Genomic DNA, 21,208 nt, shown 5'->3' with positions numbered 1-21,208 from the left:
CTAGTGGAGAGGCCCACTCCCAGGGACATCTATGATGGGGGTGAGGCACTGCTGAGAAGCTTCTGATGGGGATAGTCCAGCCACCGTGCCATTGCAGCCACAGTCCTCCCAGGGCAGTTGCAACTCAGTCCCCCCAGCAGCTGAGTACTGACCTCACCAAGTGATGGCCCACCAGCAGAGCAGGGCTGCCAGGGGTTTGGCCATGGAGTCTACAGGGCACCTGCTCAGCCATCCTATTCCAGTCCCCCATACTGGGGTGGGTGCTTCAGAGCGGTTTGAAGGGCATGGAAAGAAGAGAAATGGGATAAGAAAGGAGAAAGTGTTCAGGACATGAAAGAAAAGTCATGTGAACACAAAGACAGTCCACAATGATGTGTCTCATCCACCAATCCTTGGACCATGGGGAAGCAGCCTTTCCTTTCGGGTCAGAACTGGTATGCTGGGTCCAGGGCTGCCTTGCTGAGATCTGCTGAAACAGAACACAGGTGCCAGCAGAGCACGGGCTTTGGGATCAGATAGACTCTTTACTGGGCCATGTGACCCTAAGCAAAATTTTTTGTTTGATTGTTTAAATCTTTCTTTATTTCAATAACTTTGGGGGTACAAGTGGTTTTTGCTTACATGGATGAATTGTAGAGTGAGGAAGTCTGAGGTTTTTGTGCACCCATCACCCAAATAGTGTACATTGTACCCAATATATAGTTTTCTTATCCCTCACCCCCTCCCACTGGTTCTCTTCTGAGTATTCAAAGTCCGTTACACCACTCTGTATGCTTCTGTGTACTCAAAGCTTGGCTCCCGCTTGTGGTGAGAACATGCTGTATTTGGTTTTCCATTCCAGAGTTACTTCACTTAGAGTAGTGAAGGCAAGATGTTTAACGTCTGCAGATCAGCTTCCATTTGTGCTGTACTCATGAGCTGAATCATTGCAGGCTGAATCCCAGCTGCCCAGCTATAATGGGCATAATGCATTAGAAGGTGCTTAGGTGGGGGGCAGTGGCTTAAGCCTGTAATCCCAGCACTTTGGGAGGCTGAGGTGGGTGGATCATGAGGTCAGGAGATTGAGACCATACTGGCCAACATAGTGAAACCCCGTCTCTACTAAAAATACAAAAATTAGCTGGGCGTGGTGGTGCATGCCTATAATCCCAGCTACTTGGGAGGCTAAGGCAGGAGAATCACTAGAACCTGGGAGGCAGAGGTTGTAGTAAGCCAAGGTAATGCCACTGCACTCTAGCCTGGACAACAGAGAGAAACTCTGTCTGAGAAAAAAATGGTGCTCAATGAATAGGAGACTCCATTGAGTGCTCAGTATGTAGGTTGGGCAGCAGCTAAAGAATGATGCTGATGCCTTCTTTATGGAGGATTTTGTTTTGGAGAAGCCCCTCTCACCTGCCTGGCTTCCCTATGGCAGAGGTCAAGTCCAGTTCTCAGAGCTCACACCTCTGTCCAGTCAGCCTGGCGACCTCTCCCAGAGACATCAGGAGGTGAGGGTCAGTCCCGGTAGATCTGGAGCCAGTACTGGCCTGTTGAAAACACCAGGAGGCAGTGTTACCTGCCTGGGGCTTCATGTCAACAAAGGTAAGTGGGTAAACAATACTGGATAAAATAGATGAGCCACTGTCTTTTTCACAATTTGATTTTTTTTTTTTTGAGACGGAGTTTCACTCTTTGTTGCCCAGGCTGCAGTGCAATGGTGCAATCTCTGCTCACTGCAACCTCCTCTTCGGTTCAAGCGATTCTCCTGTCTCAGCCTCCCGAGTAGCTGGGATTACAGGTGCCCACCACCATCCCCAGCTAATGTTTGTATTTTTAGGAGAGATGGGTTTCACCATGTTGGTCAGGCTGGTCTTGAATTCCTGATCTCAGGTGGTCTGCCCGCATCAGCCTCCCAAAGTGCTGGGATTACAGGCATGAGTCATTGCACTGGGCCATTTTAAATCTGATTTTTAAAACATCTGTGACATCACTTAATTCATTTGGCAATCCAGCTGGCAGGGCTATTTGGTAATTTTTCCTCTATGATGTTTTGTTAGAACTATACTCATAAGTTTACTATCCTTTCTTGTTTCTTTTATCTTACTCCTTTTCCTTTTCCACGGACTATGTAAATAAGAAAATAGCATTCAAACCTTTTTATTGCTTGCCTGAATTAGTTTAATGACCATTCCTTTATTTCATTGCTCATAGTTGTTTTATCCCACAATCCTTATTGAATACTACCATAGCCCAGGTGCTGGGCTTAGAACCATGGACTCACAACATGCAGGTCCCCAAAATCAAGGAGCCTGTGTTCATGTGAGGGAGATCATCAAACCAAGCATCATATTAGGATTGGAGTGTGCTCTCGGGTGTTCCCTGCAGCAGCTACAGTGAAGCTAGGAACACTCAATGCTCAGCAATGGAAGAGCTGAATCAGTTGTGGGCTAGTTATACTCTACCCTACTAAGAAGCAGTTAAAATGAGTGGAGAGGATTTAGATATAGTGACAGAGGCTGGGCGCGGTGGCTCACCCTGTAATCCCAGCACTTTGGGAGGCAGAGGCGGGCGGATCAAGAGGTCAGGAGACCGAGACCATCCCGGCTAACGTGATGAAACCTCGTCTCTACTAAAAATACAAACAATTAGCCGGGTGTGTAGCGGGCGCCTGTAGTCCCAGCTACTCGGGAGGCTGAGGCAGGAGAATGGCGTGAACCCGGGAGGCGGAGCTTGTGGTGAGCAGAGATGGCGCCACTGCACTCCAGCCTGGGCGACAGAGAGAGACTCCGTCTCAAAAAAAAAAAAGATATAGTGACAGAGGAAGACTGAGACAGACAGCACAATATACTCTTCAGTAAGAATATATTCTGTGCATGTGTGTGTTTGTGCATTCCACATGTATGTCTCAGTCTGTTTGTGCTGCTATAGCAGAATACCACCGACTAGGTAACTTATATCCAGAAATTTATTGGCTCACAGTTCTAGAGGCTGGGCAGCCCGAGATAAAGGTCCTGGTTGGTTTGGCCATTTGGATTCCAAGATGGCACCTTGAACGCTGAGTTCTGTGGTGGGGAGGAAGTCGTTGTCTTCACTTGGCAAATGGCAAAAGGTGGCCTAATCATCTCTTAAAGGTCACGTCTCTAATACTATGACAACAGCAATTTAATTTCAATGTGAGTTTTGGAGAAGGCAAACATTCCAACATAGCAATGTATATAAGCATCTTGCAAAAATATTTATTTTTAATGCTTTATATGTTGTTTGGAAACAATTTTTATGTAGAAATAGATGCAGGTACAGGTATAGGTGTAGGTAAGCGCGTAGAAAAGGTCTGGAAGGGAAGGCTTGCTTGGGTTAGAGGAGGAGGGTTGGGATTAGGTTTGTTTTCAGTGGCGAATTTAGCTGTGGCAAATGTTTAAATATTTACAAGGAGAATGCATGCTTGTAATATTATTATGATTATGATCATTATTTTGAGATGGAATTTCGCTTTTATCCCCCAGACTGGAGTGCATTGGCACAATCTCGGCTCACTGCAACCTCCATCTCTTGGGTTCAAGCAACTCTCCTGCCTCAGACCTCTGAGTAGCTGGGATTACAGGCGTGTGCCACCACGCCCGACTAATTTTTGTATTTTTGGTAGTGACGGGGTTTCACCATATTGGCCAGGCTGGTCACAAACTCTTGACCTCAGGTAATCCACCTGCCTCAGCCTCCCAAAGTGCTGGGATTATAGGCATGAGCCACTGTGCCTGGCCTCATGCTTGTTGTATTATTTGTGTAACTAAAAATAAATTTTAATTAAATATTTCCATTTTGGGAAAACAAAAAAGAATTAAAGGGACAGATTATTTTAAGAAAGCCAATGTCACTAACTGAATAAGAAAATTGTACAGATTTTGAAGATTTTGTGTGATTTCTTGGTTGTTGTGTAACTTCTCATTCATTCATTCATTCATTTGGTTTTATCAACCTCCCTTCTGCAAAAATATTTGAAGTTGCTTACAAAACCATATACATATAGAACCTGATAATGCAACATCAAAATAAAACTATATTAAAATTTTATCTATGTTATACCTGTATATGTGTGTGTGTGTGTGTGTGTGCGCGTGTTTATATTTTATACACAAACACAGAAGGCAGATGTCATTGGGCGCTGACTGAATCCTGAGTCTGGGTTTCCTGATAGTTATTAGACAACCTTCTATACTGATACTACCACAATGAACACATGCACAATATGGTGTGTGCTTTTTCCAAAACACTGAAAACCTGTTGTTCTTTCTCTGAAAGGAAACAATGCCTTCTTCTCTCACCACACAAAACTGGATATCCTAGAAAATTCAACGCCAATCAAAACCATGACAAACACTTTGTTTTTCTTAGGGAGTCAGATTTAGATTCTTAGGTGAAATAATTACGAATTAATTTTTTACCTACAGAAACATGCAGTGGGGCACCTCAAAAGTGTGTGGAGCAGGCGGGCATGTTTGTTGACATGGGAGCACCTTGTTCATTGAAGTGCATGTGACATTCCATGTGATGCGCTCACTGAGGCCAGTGTTACAACCAAAAACACATCTCAAAATTTCTAAAACACCCGCTGGAGAGGAGTCTTCACTAAGAACCACTGATAAGGTCATGCAGTAGCATTAACTCAGTGCCTTAGATTGAAGCTCTCCCGAAGCTGATGGGAGCATGGAGCTGTGTGCAGGGGTTTATATAGAGCGTGATTCCAGGAAGTAGGGGTGGAGGGGGAATGTCTTTTCAAGGTCACCCCTGTGAGCCACTGAGGCTTGATTTCTCTGGGATATCCCAAGAGGAATGCAGAAAGTCGCCAGAATCTGATGGGAGGCAGGAGCATTTACCTACTCACTTCTGGTCCCAAGCAATTGAGAGTTACCTTAGGATAAGTCTGTCACAATTTTGAGCTCACCTGTACACAGAGCCTGGCGCATTGAGACACTGTCAGCATGAAGTGAGTCCAAGCCCAAACATAATTGTGCACTCTGGCAGCAGGGGCCTGAGAGTATGTGGCTCCAGGAACAAGGCTTCTAATAGGCTCAGTGGCACCACTTCTAGGGAGAGGCATGCTGATTATCTAAGAAGGCCTCAGGTGTACTGGGCAACCAGCTTAAAACCAGCTCAGGGAGTCTTTGGAGAGGCCATCTAGTTGGACAAATGTGAAAACCCAGAACATTTTAGATCTGAATCAATACAAGGCCAAGACTGTAGCCACTGGAGTAAATCCTAGCCATGTCAGTCCATTTAGTGAATCACCTTCACGGTAAGCAGGCCCTTGTTTCCTGTCCCCTTGTCCATCTTTTGTTCCTGGAGAGAAATTCATTCCCAGGGCAGCATCAGCACTTGTACCGGAATACTGCTTCTAACCTCCCGGTTCTGCGAGGAGTCAGCTGGTCTGTGGTTGGAAAGGTCAAGGCGTGGCTTGATCTTTTCTCTCGACTCCATTGAAGTCTGAGATGCAGAAGCCAGGTTGTTCACATTTACGGTAGAAACTGCTCCTGTACCCACAGCACAGCCTCAAGCCCTGGCTGTCACAGCAAGTTCCTGATTCTCCTGCCATGAAGTTGCTGTGAGAGTGAACAAGGCCGTGGGGCATCTCCAGGCTGAGTGTGAGACGATGCTCCCACAGACTTACTCCCTGCAAGCCACACCCTGGGGAGAAACAAAAGAATGCAACGCCAAGGTGAGGGAGGCCTCGTGGGTGGTGATCTCTTAGTTTGCTCTGGGTTTGTGCTCAGTGCTCAGCAGATGAGGAAGTTGATGGCTGTCTCCAGGCCCCATCTGTCCACATTGTGCACATCCTCAGAGCAGGGAGCTGGCACTCACTTACCTCCAGACTCCCAAATCTCCCAGTTAAATGCTACACTTCTAATGGGTACCATCTTAGCTCCAGTCCCCTTGAAGCAGACCCTGGGACTGCTCTGGAAAGTGATACTAGGGCTTGGGAGAGACGGAGGACTGGAAAGAGGAGGGGAAGAGGCCAGGAGCCCATGTAAAGAAGCCTTACGATTTTACGCACTGTGGTGAGCTGGGCTCAGATCCCCAGGAACCCATTAAAAACCGGAGAGAACTTCCCACTGGAGACGTGCAGGAGACTATTCATCCACTGGCCCCTTGGCCATGGGCCAAGGGTTGCCCTGTGGTGGTGAGGTGGGTATTAGTTCCCTCACAGGGCAGCCACCGGGATGGCAGGTGGCCCCACAGTCATGCCGTTGATTCTTAGCAGAGCTGATGTGCACCAGAATTATCCTGCACAGCCACATAGTTGTAGCTGTGCATTTGCTCTTTAATGAGTGCATGGCTCGTGCTAGATTTATAGGACATGTGATTCTCATCACATCAATTTTTACAGAAAAGAAGATGCAAGTGGCCTGCCTTTTCAGCTGTATCCTCTGTAATGCAACAAGCAGGGTGACAGGGAGGTGCTGGAGGCACTCTGAAGTTCTCTATAGTCTCTTGCTGCCAGGAACCACAGAAACCTTAGTCACAGGAAGAGTCAAAGGTCAGGGTGTGTGGTCCATGGGCACTTCCTGCTGCACTTCCTCCACTCCTCTCAGGGCTGTCCCATGCCTGAGAAGGCCCCTCACATTAACCCTGAAGCAAGCAGGAACTTCCTTGGTTCTCAGCATCCTTCCAACCAGAAAACGGGCTCAAGTTCTTCTCCCACCCCCATCTCTCATATGCCAAAATTTAACTTGTCCTGAGACGCATTTCACCTTTTCTTTGTGAGAAACACAGCCAGAGTAGATCAGAATTAAAGAGTATGGCCTGGCGTGACAGTATTAGCCATAATTTCTGGCCTGGAAACGGACACCGCAGGGAAGCAAGTCATGGAGGAGGGTTTAATGAAGGAGTATGGAGAGCTGTGGGTGGGGTGTGGGCAGTCATGGAGAAGAGTGTAATGAAGAAGTATGGAGAGCTGTGGGCGGGGTGTAGGAAGTCAAGGAAGGGAGTGTAATGAGGAGGTATAGAGAGCTGTGGGCAGGATGCAGGAAGTCATGGAGAAGAGTGTAATGAGGAGGTGTAGACAGCTGTGGGCAGCATGTGGGAAGTCATGGAGGAGGGTCTAATGAAGAGATACAGAGAGCTGTGGGCAGAGTGTGGGGAGTCATGGAGGAGACTCTAATGAAGAGGTATTGAGATGGGCGGAGTGTGGGGAAGTCACTGAGGTGCAGTACCCCAGTGGCCAGCAGGAGTGGGGAGCTGCTACTGTGCCCAGAAGAACAGGGGGACTCCCAGTCTCTGAGAGAGAAACCACTATTAGGAAGAGGGACTTTCTGATGGGAGTTGCAGCCTTCAGTGGAGGAACAGGTACGTGGGCAAAGGGAGGGAGCCTGGGGAGTCCCTCCAGTTGCATAACATTTATTTCTGTTTCTCCGCCCCTTCCTGGGCTTTTTTAAGATCTGCCTTACCCTTTACCGAACCCCCATCTGTTTACATTAGCTAGAGTGGATTTTTGTTGTCTGCTTCTGGGAATTCTGACGGAGATACTGTGTTTACATGTTTACATACATTATTCAATTTAATTCATGCAACAAACCCAGTGAAGTGAAAACCCCCTAAACACTCACATGCACTCTGCAATGAAGATGTGGGAGCTCTGAAAGCGTAAGTGCAGCAGACACTGTCAGTGGCCGGGCTAAACCCCCTCCATTCTCAGTTCCACAGCCTAATCAATAGCTGCCTAGGGAGAACGCCTCTGCCTGGGGGCATTACTGTTCTGGCTGCAGGATGACGGTAGATCTGAGTTCAGGGCAGGCCAGAGGTGCTGGAAACGCAGTGTCCAGGAAGCAGCCCTCAACCAATGGCAGCTGGGAGCTGGTAGATAAATGTCCTAGTGTCCTAGCTGCTGTGAAGAGAATCTCTCTGGGGTGTAGTCTGCACCTGTTTCCAGAATTTCCCTGTAAGTTGAGTCCGGATTGCTCCCAGTGGTAACCAGTTCAATGATACATCCCATCTTAACTTTCTACCATTTCCTGTCTCTCCCCTACTCCCCACTCCACTGAGTTTTCTTAGGATCACTTCTCAAAGAAACGACTTGTACTTAATCCTTACCTAGGGGAGCTGGGAAACCAAATCTGAGACATCAAGTTGCTTATCCAAATTGCCTATCAAGCGTTGGGGAGTTTCAAGCTCTCCGACACTTGATAGAATGCAACTAATGATACTGAGTACATGTGTGTAATGCATGGCACCAGGGCAGAAATTCACAGTTCTAGAGTGTTGGATTTCACATGGAAATATGGTTTGTCAAATGTTGTACCTCAGAGTGACAGTGGGAGACTTTTGCTTGTGGATTCCCTAAGCAGGCAAAGGCAGAGAGGAATTAATGAGAGAGATGATGGATGAGAGGGGAGTGATGATGAGGTCAAGCCTCACCGTGGAGGAGGAAGACGGCATCACACTGGGAAAACTATGATAGAGTAGGGTATCTAGACAACAAATGGCCAGTCCTCTGGGAACTGGGTTAAGGGTCTGAAAATAGGAAAAGAAACAGAGAAAAAGGGAAACACACAAAAAAGCCTATACACTTTCTGTTAATACTATGCATGACTATTTATACACACATTATGGGTTCCTCTGAAAGTATGAAAACATCACACATGGGCGGCAACTTCACAACAGCAGCTACTCAACAGGAAGAAAGAAAGGAAAAGAGAACAGATGGTTTGGAGTGACTCTGCATGGATGGGATCTGGGTTAACCATCAGTTTGTGTTGCTGCTGTTTTGTATCGTTAAACTTTGTATCTTTTAGTAGCTGAATCTTTATTAGAAACCATTGAGATTTTTGAGTGAATGCTGAACATGTTGAGAAGAGGTGAATTCTATGGGAACAAACAAACAAACACAAAATAGCAGCAACACAATCCTGCAATCTTGTTTCATCTGTAGGGTGAAGCAAGGGCTTTAAATCCTGCCAGCAACAAAATGAATTGCCAATCATTTTTTTTTAATTATTGCAAAATAGAAATAATATAAAATTTGTCATTTAACTATTTTTAAGTATATAGTTCAGTGACATTAGATACATTCACAATGTTGTGTAACCATTACCACGATCCATGTCTGGAACTTTTTCATCTTCCAAGACAGAGTACAGAGTACTCTGTGCCCATTAAACAACTCCCCATTCTCCCTTCCTCCAGTTCCTGGAATCCACCGTTCTACTTTCTGTCTCTATGAAGTTGACTACCTCAGTATCTCATATATATGGAATCATACAATATTTGTCCTCACCTATTATTTTTGACTTATGTAAAATTTCAATATTTTACACACTTTTTTAGTTTTATTTGTAAATAACAAGTAATCCTTTATTAGGATATATTTATAACATGTTGGTGGTGTAATAAACCTTAAAAAATGGCAGTTTGGAAATAAAAGGTATATAGATTAGGATGGAGGAAATAAACCTGTCTTTGATTGCAGATGATGTGATTGCCTGTATAGAAAATCTGAAAGAATCAACAGAATAACTGAAACTTCATAATAATTTTATAGCAAGCATGCAGGATACAAGGTTAGTATACACAAGTCAATCACTTTCCTATATGCCAGCAACCAATGAATAAGTGGAATTAAAAATGAAAACACATTACCGTTTATATTGGCAGCCCAAATTTGAAATATTTAGATACAGATCTAACAAAATATGTAGAAGGTTTATATGAGGAAAATGACAAAACTTTGATTAAAAGGAAACAAAAGACTAGATAAATAAAAAGGCATTCAATGTTTATAGACAGGACAACTCAATATTGTCAAAATGTCCGTTCTTTACCACTTGACTGGTAGATTCAATGCAATCCCAATACAAATCCCAACAAGTTATTCTTGTTACATAAACTAATTGATTCTAAGTTAGTTTTTTTTTGGCCTCTGAACTTTTTATTGGCCTCCTGCTCCCCAAAGGGTCTCCTGCTTCTGCTGGCTTAATGTCTCAGAACTTTGCTGTCGTTGGTCTCAGGCACCACTTTGCCATCCAGTCTGGTGAGTAGTGTTCTTTTTTTTTTTTTTTATTTTTTTTTTATTTTTTTATTTTTTATTATACTTTAAGTTCTAGGGTACATGTGCATAACGTTTATATCATGTATAACTCCCCAATGCAATCCCTCCCTCCTCCCCCCTCCCCATGATAGGCCCCAGTGTGTGATGTTCCCCTTCCCGAGTCCAAGTGATCTCATTGTTCAGTTCCCACCTATGAGTGAGAACATGCGGGGTTTGGTTTTCTCTTCTTGTGATAGTTTGCTAAGAATGATGGTTTCCAGCTGCATCCATGTCCCTACAAAGGATGCAAACTCATCCTTTTTGATGGCTGCATAGTATTCCATGGTGTATATGTGCCACATTTTCTTAATCCAGTCTGTCACAGATGGACATTTGGGTTGATTCCAAGTCTTTGCTATTGTGAATAGTGCCGCAATAAACATACGTGTGCATGTGTCTTTGTAGTAGAGTAATTTATAATCCTTTGGGTATATACCCAGTAGTGGGATGGCTGGGTCATATGGTACATCTAGTTCTAGATCCTTGAGGAATCGCCATACTGTTTTCCATAATGGTTGAACTAGTTTACAATCCCACCAACAGTGTAAAAGTGTTCCTATTTCTCCACATCCTCTCCAACATCTATTGTTTCCTGACTTCTTAATGATTGCCATTCTAACTGGTGTGAGATGGTATCTCATTGTGGTTTTGATTTGCATTTCTCTGATGGCGAGTGATGACGAGCATTTTTTCCTGTGTCTGTTGGCTGTATGGATGTCTTCTTTTGAGAAATGTCTGTTCATATCCTTTGCCCACTTTTTGATGGGGTTGTTTGTTTTTTTCTTGTATATTTGTTTGAGTTCTTTGTAGATTCTGGATATTAGCCCTTTGTCAGATGAGTAGGTTGCAAAAATTTTCTCCCATTCTGTAGGTTGCCTGTTCACTCTGATGGTAGTTTCTTTAGCGGTGCAAAAGCTCTTTAGTTTAATGAGATCCCATTTGTCAATTTTGGCTTTTGCTGCCGTTGCTTTTGGTGTTTTAGACATGAAGTCCTTGCCCATGCCTATGTCCTGAATGGTACTACCTAGATTTTCTTCTAGGGTTTTTATGGTATTAGGTCTAACATTTAAGTCTCTAATCCATCTTGAATTAATTTTCGTATAAGGGGTAAGGAAAGGATCCAGTTTCAGCTTTCTACTTGTGGCTAGCCAATTTTCCCAGCACCATTTATTAAATAGGGAATCCTTTCCCCATTTCTTGTTTTTGTCAGGTTTGTCAAAGATCAGATGGCTGTAGCTGTGTGGTATTATTTCTGAGGACTCTGTTCTGTTCCACTGGTCTATTTCTCTGTTGTGGTACCAGTACCATGCTGTTTTGGTTACTGTAGCCTTGTAGTATAGTTTGAAGTCAGGTAGCGTGACGCCTCCAGCTTTGTCCTTTTGACCTAGGATTGTCTTGGCAATGCGGGCTCTTTTTTGGTTCCATATGAACTTTAAAGCAGTTTTTTCCAATTCTGTGAAGAAACTCATTGGTAGCTTGATGGGGATGGCATTGAATCTATAAATAACCTTGGGCAGTATGGCCATTTTCACGATATTGATTCTTCCTATCCATGAGCATGGTATGTTCTTCCATTTGTTTGTGTCCTCTTTGATTTCACTGAGCAGTGGTTTGTAGTTCTCCTTGAAGAGGTCCTTTACATCCCTTGTAAGCTGGATTCCTAGGTATTTGATTCTCTTTGAAGCAATTGTGAATGGAAGTTCATTCCTGACTTGGCTCTCTGCTTGTCTGTTACTGGTGTATAAGAATGCTTGTGATTTTTGCACATTAATTTTGTATCCTGAGACTTTGCTGAAGTTGCTTATCAGCTTAAGGAGATTTTGGGCTGAGACGATGGGTTTTTCTAAATATACAATCATGTCATCTGCAAACAGGGACAATTTGACTTCTTTTCCTAACTGGATACCCTTGATTTCTTTCTCTTGCCTGATTGCCCTAGCCAGAACTTCCAACACTATGTTGAATAGGAGTGGTGAGAGAGGGCATCCCTGTCTTGTGCCAGTTTTCAAAGAGAATTTTTCCAGTTTTTGCCCATTCAGTATGATATTAGCTGTGGGTTTGTCGTAAATAGCTCTTATTATTTTGAGGTACGTTCCATCAATACCGAATTTATTGAGCGTTTTTAGCATAAAGGGCTGTTGAATTTTGTCAAAAGCCTTTTCTGCATCTATTGAGATAATCATGTGGTTCTTGTCTTTGGTTCTGTTTATATGCTGGATTACGTTTATTGATTTGCGAATGTTGAACCAGCCTTGCATCCCAGGGATGAAGCCCACTTGATCATGGTGGATAAGCTTTTTGATGTGCTGCTGAATCCGGTTTGCCAGTATTTTATTGAGAATTTTTGCATCGATGTTCATCAGGGATATTGGTCTAAAATTCTCTTTTTTTGTTGTGTCTCTGCCAGGCTTTGGTATCAGGATGATGTTGGCCTCATAAAATGAGTTAGGGAGGATTCCCTCTTTTTCTATTGATTGGAATAGTTTCAGAAGGAATGGTACACTCTCCACCCCAAATCAACAGAATATACATTCTTCTCAGCACCACATCGCACTTATTCCAAAATTGACCACATAATTGGAAGTAAAGCACTCCTCAGCAAATGTACAAGAACAGAAATTATAACAAACTGTCTCTCAGACCACAGTGCAATCAAACTAGAACTCAGGACTAAGAAACTCAATCAAAACCGCTCAACTACATGGAAACTGAATAACCTGCTCCTGAATGACTACTGGGTACATAACGAAATGAAAGCAGAAATAAAGATGTTCTTTGAAACCAATGAGAACAAAGATACAACATACCAGAATCTCTGGGACACATTTAAAGCAGTGTGTAGAGGGAAATTTATAGCACTAAATGCCCACAAGAGAAAGCAGGAAAGATCTAAAATTGACACTTTAACATCACAATTAAAAGAACTAGAGAGGCAAGAGCAAACACATTCAAAAGCTAGCAGAAGGCAAGAAATAACTAAGATCAGAGCAGAACTGAAGGAGATAGAGTCACAAAAAACCCTCCAAAAAATCAATGAATCCAGGAGTTGGTTTTTTGAAAAGATCAACAAAATTGACAGACCGCTAGCAAGACTAATAAAGAAGAAAAGAGAGAGGAATCAAATAGACGCAATAAAAAATGATAAAGGGGATATCACCACCGACCCCACAGAAATACAAACAACCATCAGAGAATACTATAAATGCCTCTACGCAAATCGACTAGAAAATCTAGAAGCAATGGATAATTTCCTGGACACTTACACTCTCCCAAGACTGAACCAGGAAGAAGTTGAATCCCTGAATAGACCAATAACAGGCTCTGAAATTGAGGCAACAATTAATAGCCTACCCACGAAAAAAAGTCCAGGACCAGATGGATTCACAGCTGAATTCTACCAGAGGTACAAGGAGTAGTGTTCTTTTGGATGGTTTACATGGAATTGCTGCTGTCCAGGGCATCACCAGTATTGAAGTCATTGCCGTCTTCCAGCAGGCGGCAGTAGGTGGATATCTCAGCCTCCAGCTTGACCTTCATGTTCAGCAGGGCCTTGTACTCCTGGGCCTGGTGTTGTCCCTCTGCCCGGGTCTGTGCCAGCTCTGACTTCAGATGCAGCAGGATCCCGTTGAGCTGCTCCATCTGCAGGGTGTAGCAGGCCTCCACCTCCCTCAGGCTGTTCTACAAGCTGGTCTTCAGATTTCTCATGGAATAAGGGTCGATCTCCAAGGACTGGTCTATATGTCTCAGCTCTGTGAGCATCATCTCAGGAGCTCCAACCTCTGCAGACTGTGTGGTGACCACTGTGGTGCTCTCCTTAATCTGCTGAGACCAGTACTTGTCCAGTTCCTCTTGGTTCTTCTGAGCCAGCTCGTTATATTAGGTCTGGATGTCTGCCATGATCTCGGCGAGGTCCTGAGATTTGGGGGAATCTACCTCCATGGTCAACCCAGAGCTTGTAATCTGGGCTTGTAGGCCTTTTATTTCCTCTTTGTGGTTCTTCTTCATGAAGAGCAGATCCTCCTTGAGAGCCTTGATGTATGTCTCCAGCTGCAGCCAAGTCACATTGGTGTCATCAGTGACCTTGCAGAGCCCATGGAGGTCACTCTCTACAGGTTGGAGCATGGTCAGCTCTGTCTCATACTTGACTCTAAAGTCATCAGCAGCAAGATGGGCATTGTCGATCTGCAGAATGATGCGGGCATTGTCCACAGCATTTGCGAAGATCTGAGCCCTCAGGTCCTTGATGGTCTTGAAGTAATGCCCCCAGTCTCTGACCTGGGGTCCCTTCTTCTCCGATTGCTCATGGATTTTGCTCTCCAGCCTTTGGTTCTTTGTCTCCAGGCTCCTCACTCTGTCCAGGTAGAACATCAGGTGGTCATTCAGACTTTGCCTGGTCTCCTTCTCGTTCTGGATGCCTTTCTTCCTGCCAGACTCCCGGCCATCCCTGCAGCCAGGGCTCTGGACACCATGCCGCCCCAGAAGCTGATGGAGCGGGACATGGAGATCAGGGAACCAGAGCTCCCAGTACCTGCATAGATGCTGGCCTTGCTGCTGACCAGCAGGGCACTGTAGCTTGGTGCCTGGACATAGCCCAGGGACTAGTAGTTGGTGGAGAATGTGGAGCGAGTGGTGAAGCTCATGCTGTCCGAGGAGGAGAGTGAGAGGACAGTACTCAGGCTTTGCCAATGGTCTTGATTCTATGTTTGCATGGAGAGACAAAAGACCCAGAATAGCCAACTCAATATTGGAAGAGAAGAAAGTCAGAATACTTACACTAACCAACTACAAGGCTTACTGAAAGCTACAGTAATCAAGATGGTGAGGTATTGATGAAAGAATAAACAAATAGTTCAAAGGAATAGAACAGAGAGCTAAGGTATAGACCCACATTAATATAGTCAATTACTCTTTGATACAGGAGCAAAGGTGATGCAATGGAGAAATGTTGTCTTTTCAATAAGTGGTACTGGAACAACTGGACATTTCTGTGTAAAAAAAAAAGAATCTAGATCAAACCTTACATCCTACACAAAAATTAACCCAATACAGCATAGACCTAAATATAAAATGCAGAACTATAAACCTCCAGGAAATAACAGAAGAAAATCAATGACTTGGGTATGGCAATATAACACCAGAGGCAAAATCCGTAAAAATAATAAGCTGGATTATATTAAAATTAAAAATTTCTGCTTGGTAAAAGACACAGTCAAGAAAACGAAGACAAGCTGCAGATTGAGAGAGAATATGTGCAAAGGACACATGTGGGAAAGGATTGTTATCCAAAATATGCAAAGAACCCTTAAACTCAACAGTAGGGAAACAAACAACTCATTTTAAAAATAAGCCAAAGACTGAAACAGACAATTTGCCAAAGATATACAGATGACAAACAAGGATATGAAAATATACTGCACATCATATGTTATTATGGTATTATAAAAAAATAATGAGACATCACCATTCATGAGAATAAAAATCCAGAACACTGACACCGCCAAATATGGCGAGGATGTTGAGCAACAGAAACCCTCATTCACTGCTGCTGAGAATGCAGAATGGTACAACTACTTTGGAAGATGGTTTGGTGATTACTCACAAAATTAAATATACTCTTAACATAGGATTCAGCAATTGTGATCCTAGGTATTTGCCCAAATGAGTTGAAAACTTATGTCCACACTAAAACCTTCACACAGATGTTTATGGCAGCCTTATTCATAATGGCCAAAACTTTGAAGGAACCAAGATGTCCTTCAGCAAGTGAATGGATAAATAAATTGTGAAACATTCAGACAATGGAATAATATTTGGCACTTAAAAAATGAGCTATTGAGCTGTGAAAAGACATGAAGGAATCTTAAATGTATATAACTAAGTGAAAGAAGCCAATCTGAAAGGGTTACATACTAGATGATTCCAGCTACATGATGTTCTGAAAAAGGTAAAACTATGTGGATAATGAAAAGATCAGTGGTTGCCAGGGGTTGGGAGGAGGGAGGGATGAATAGATGAACCACAGATAATTTTTAGGGCAGTGAAAACTAATCTGTAGAATACTACAGTGTTGGATACATGTCTATTGAATACAAATCTATTGAATGTACAGCACCAAGAGTGAACCCTAATGTAAACTATGGACTTTGGGTGATAATGGTGTATCAGTGTAAGTTTCCGGATTATAACAAATGTACTGCTCTGGTGGGGGATGTTGATAGTGGAAGAAGCTGCACAGATGTGGGGGTGAGGGGTGTATAGGAACTCTGTGCTTGTCTATTAATTTTTCAGTGTACCTTAAACTTCTCTAAAAAGTAAATTTTGTTAAAAAATAATGTCTCAGCCCTCTCATTTTAAGTATAGGGCAACTGCTGGCTAATAACAGCCTCATAGTGTGCTGAGAAACTGGAAGCAACTCCTCAGTTGATAATAGCCTCAAGGTACCACCCATATGTCTGCTGGCATCTGGGCCAGGACTTTTTTTCTTCTTCTGTTCTTGGGATAGTCTCCTGGAAGCCAGCCCCTTCTGAAATGGCCTGAATCACATCTATTCTCATAGCCTTAGGACCTCCTTCCTGTAGTTGTTCCCTTTCTCCTGAAACAATGCCCTCTTTTCTTTACTAGACCATCCCCATCAGCAGGTAAACATGTTCTAGTATCTTCCATGCAGAGAAGCTTTTTTCCTGGTCTCATATTGCTCCTGTGCCAGCGTTGGTTCTTCACTCTCTTATGTTATAGCTTCTCAAGGGTTCCATCTGTTCATACTCACCTCTCATTCTCTTGTCAGCTCACTCCATCACTCTATTGAGACTCTCTACATGGAGGCCGGGTGCAGTGGCTCACACCTGTAATCCCAGCACTTTGGGAGACCAAGACAGAAGGACCACCTGAGGCCAGGAGTTCCAGATTAGCCTGGCCAACATGGTGAAACCCTGTCTCTACTAAAAAAATACAAAAAAAAAAAAAAAAAAGTAGATAACGCAGTGGCATGCGCCTGTAATCCCAGCTACTCGGGAGGCTGAGACAGGAGAATTGCTTGAACCCGGGAGGCAGAAGTTGTGGTGAGCCAAGATCGCACCACTGCACTACAGCCTGGGTGACAGAGCGAGATTCCATCTCCAAAAAAAGAAAAAAAAAAAAAAAGAAAGAAAGAAAAGATTCTTCATGGACACCAAGATCTTTGTGTTTCTAAATTCAACAGCCACTTTCTATTGTTCCACATAATCTTAGCAACAATTGAGCAACCACTCAGCAACCACTGCCCTCTTCATGTAATACTTTCTTCCCTTGGTAGATCCTCTACCTCCTTGAGTACTTTTTCCTTATACTCTCCTCTGCTCCTCCTTCAAGTGCTGAAGTGCTCTTTCCTGGGCACCCTTTCCTTCTCTATCTGCAAACTCTCTCTGAGTGACAACATTTAGGCCTGAGACTTCAAATCCTCTACATGAAAAGCCTCCAAAATTTCCACCTGCTCCTCTCACCTAAACCCATAAACCCAAATTTTCATGGGTGTCTATAGGGAACATGTCTGTAATGGCCCAAACAGAACTCCAGGTGTATTCCCCCAATCTACCTAGAATATTTATCATTTCATTTCTGCAAACAATATTCAAAATTGTTTCATTTTTTGCTAAAGCCGAAAGTCTATGCAACCTCTCTCAATTCTCTTCTTCACTCACACTAGCAAGTCTTTGTGTCCTTACATAAATAAATATCCTGAATCCTTCACTTCTGTGAATTCTCACTACCTTAGTCCAAGCTTCTAGAACACTGGAAGAGTCTGTAGTCTCCTAAGGCATATCCTGATTCAGTCATTGTTCTGTTGTGTCCACAGAGACACAAGGAGATTTTTTAAAAGGATGGATCACATTACTTTCCTATTTCAGACTTTCTAACGACCATGTCTCATTGCTTACAATACAGTCCAAGCACTTATCCGGGTTCACTTACCCTACTTGGTCTCGCCCTTGTCCTTGCTTCTGATCTTGTCTCCAAGATGCAGCTTCAGTTGCCTACACCACCACAAGCCCATGCTTGTTTCCAGGCTTAGCACTAGTTATTTCCTCATCAAGGAATGCCATTGACCTTGATCTTTGCAGAGTAGGCTTCTTCTTGTTGCTCAGATCTTAGATTAAATGTAAAGTCACCCAAGATGTAATCTGTTCAGAGTTGCTCACCAAACATGGCCATTTGCTCCATCTAAAGTTTCTGGATAGTCTTTTTCATCCCCTCATTCTCTCTCTCTCTCTCTCTCTTTCTCTCTCTCTCTCTCTCTCTCACACACACTTTTTCCATTACCGTTGGCCTTCTTCACTGCTGTATTTCTGATGCTGAGAAATCTGTCCTGCACACAGTGTGTGCTCAATAAATGGTTCTGACTGAATAGATGGATGACACAGTGGAATGACTTGCCCCAAATTGCTCAGAGAGTGGCAGGAACAATGAGAGAGTCTACAACCCTTGACTCTTTGCACATTACACCATCCCCAAAATAGGAAGATTGTAGTACCATCACTTTTTTTGAAATATTATTTGGCCTTTAAAAAGAGGGAAATTCAGTCATTTGTGACAATGTAGATGAACCTGGAGGACATTGTGCTAAGTGAAATAAGCCAGGCACAGAAAGACAAATTCTACATGATCCCACTTACATGCAGAATCTAAAAATGTCAAACTCAAAGCAACAGAGAATAGAACGGTAGCTACCAGAGGTCGGGGGCTGGGAGGAGGAATGAGGAGATATTGATCAAAGGGTGTAAACTTTCTGTTAGAAGGAAAAATATGATTCTGGAGTCTATTGCACAGCATGGTGACAATAGTTAATAAGAAAGTATATTTTAAAGTAGCGAAAATAATAAATTTCCAGTACCATAACTCATAAAACACACTGACAAATTCAATTTCAAGTGGTAACTTAGATTTTGGTGTTAAAAGAGGTGCAAGACCATATCACAAACAGCAAGTCTAGACTAGCATTTGCAAGTGACTAAGAGTTAAGATGATTCCTCCACGTTAAAGATCAAATAAATCTTGATAATATGCCTGTTTGTCCATAAAAAGTTAGTTTTACGTATTAACAGTGACTTTTGTGCATATTTAAACAGAACAAAAGGTAATTTATTACATTCTCCAGAAACTGATTTTGCAACATTGCTAAACTAGCAGATTGGAGAGATGCTCACAATTCTCAGATGGCATGAGTGTTTCTCAGCGTGGGCATCAGAGCTGCCACTGGTTGGCATTCCAAGGACTTCCCAGCTGTAGGTTCATCACCTTCTCCTCCCTGGAAAGGCATGTGAGATTCTGCACAGAGACAGGAATGTCGTAAGCAAAACTTGCTCTGTGCTTTTCCGTTATTTGAGGCAGGAATTCATTCCCTGGCTGAATGCCACGGGTTACTTATTCTGGGTATTACATTGCACTTTATTAGATGCAAATAAAACTTTTATGAAAGTGTTTATAGGAGTGAATGCTGAAAGATCCACTTATATCTCATAGGTGCCAAAGAGCCTGAAGTCATGCCAGTGGTGGAGTGCTGGTTGTAACGGACTGGGTTTGGATGACATCCCCACTCATCTGTAATGGAAGCTGCATCAAAGGAAATCTTCCACAGGTACCTGTAATCTGCCTTGGCTCCTTAGACTTGTTTGTAATTGTTTTTATCCTTTCACAAATTGTGCAATACTGCTTATCAAGCAATGATTAGTAAATGAACTTGTCATTATTTTATCTTACTGAGTAATATCGGGAGTTATAAAAAGAAAATGTTTCCCAAGCCTTCCCCCAACAACTCTAGTATCTACAATGCATTGGCCTTAACACTAGCCTACAGCCCTAAAATGGTATCTGATACTTGTTCATTAGCTTCTTTTTTTATTCAGATAGAATAAATTTTGGAAAACTCTGGTGGCTTTTGGGTGATGAAGTTAATGATAATTGCCACTTTTTTTCATGAAGTTTCTTGAACTTTGAAGACTTAGGAACAATAATAGTGATACTGGTAATATGTCACCTTGTTCTCATGTTCTGTGATTCTGAAGGTGAATCTATATATTATTTTCATTTGACCAGTGAGGAAAATAAGGATGAGAACATAATTTAAACCTGGTCAATTCACAGGCAGGGATGAGGTGGGACTCACAGTCAATTCTCTGACTTCCAGAAACCTTGACCCTGAGCGGTTTTCCTACATGAATAGGTTAGATCTATTAATGAGTAGGTAAGGTGAGATGTGGGCCCTTTAGGTCCAGGTTGAGTTATCAAATCTATGAGGAAAAACCACATCCACTAGAAGTCAGAGAATCTGAATGTGAGTTCCACCCCTGTCCATTCTTATTTACCAGGTATAAATGTGTTCTCAATCTTATTTTCATTCAGAAGCAAGAACTGACCACCATCTACATCAACTGGAACCTTTCTGGAATCCACACAGTGCAATGACCCTTAGAAAAAGCTAACTGGGATTAAGTTGTTACAATAAGAAGGCCACCAGCACTCAACTGGAACCCTTCATAATCCCAATACAAGGAAAGATTCGGGTCTCGTCCTGATTGCAGACTTTGTCTTGGTATTTTAAAATCTGTATTAGTGAATAATTTCAAATTTTAAATCTACCTACATAGTTGACAAAGACTTTGGAGTGCGATGATTTTAATGTGTATCTTTGAATTCTTTAATACTCTTTCCTTCAAAGGGTAGAATACATTTTCACTTTCCTTAAGTGTGGGGTAAACTTAATGACTCATTTTTAACAAATAAATTAAGGCATGCATAGAGGTGTCACTTCTAATGCTAGGTCATAAAAGACATTGTGTTTCCTGAGCTGTACTTTCTCTTGGATCTTTCATGCTGGAGGATGCCAGCTGCCATATTGTGAAGACACTCAAGCATCCCTGTGGAGAGGTCCCCATGGCACAGAAATGAATTCTCAGTCCAAAAGACAACAAAGAACTAAGGCCTCCAGCCAGCAGCCATGGGAATGTGTCATCTTGGAAGCTGATCCTTCAGCCCCAGTCAAGCCTTCAGATGACAGTAGCCCCAACCGATATCTTCACTGAATCTTCTTGAGAGATCATGTGCCAGCATGACCCTACTAAACAACTCTCAAATTTTGGACCCTCAGAAATTGTGTGAGATAATAAATGTCTTTGTTTTAAT

The 21,208-nt window shown here is 42.9% G+C and overlaps 1 long non-coding RNA gene and 1 pseudogene across 1 annotated transcript; one reads left to right on the top strand and one right to left on the bottom strand.

Annotated features, from left to right (window-relative positions):
* Positions 1-5,502: 5,502 nt before the first annotated feature.
* On the top strand, positions 5,503-20,861 carry LOC117068233. The gene is made up of 3 exons (XR_004431035.1): positions 5,503-5,689; positions 19,550-19,664; positions 20,429-20,861. It is a non-coding gene; the product is annotated as an uncharacterized LOC117068233 (long non-coding RNA).
* LOC117068231 lies at positions 9,940-14,694 on the bottom strand (annotated as a pseudogene).
* Positions 20,862-21,208: the final 347 nt, after the last annotated feature.

Source organism: Trachypithecus francoisi, unplaced genomic scaffold, assembly GCF_009764315.1.
Source record: "Trachypithecus francoisi isolate TF-2019V2 unplaced genomic scaffold, Tfra_2.0 Lachesis_group21, whole genome shotgun sequence".
Taxonomy (NCBI): Eukaryota; Metazoa; Chordata; class Mammalia; order Primates; family Cercopithecidae; genus Trachypithecus; species Trachypithecus francoisi.
Note: the sequence above shows the minus strand (reverse complement) of the source record. Positions and strands in the feature narration are given on the sequence as shown.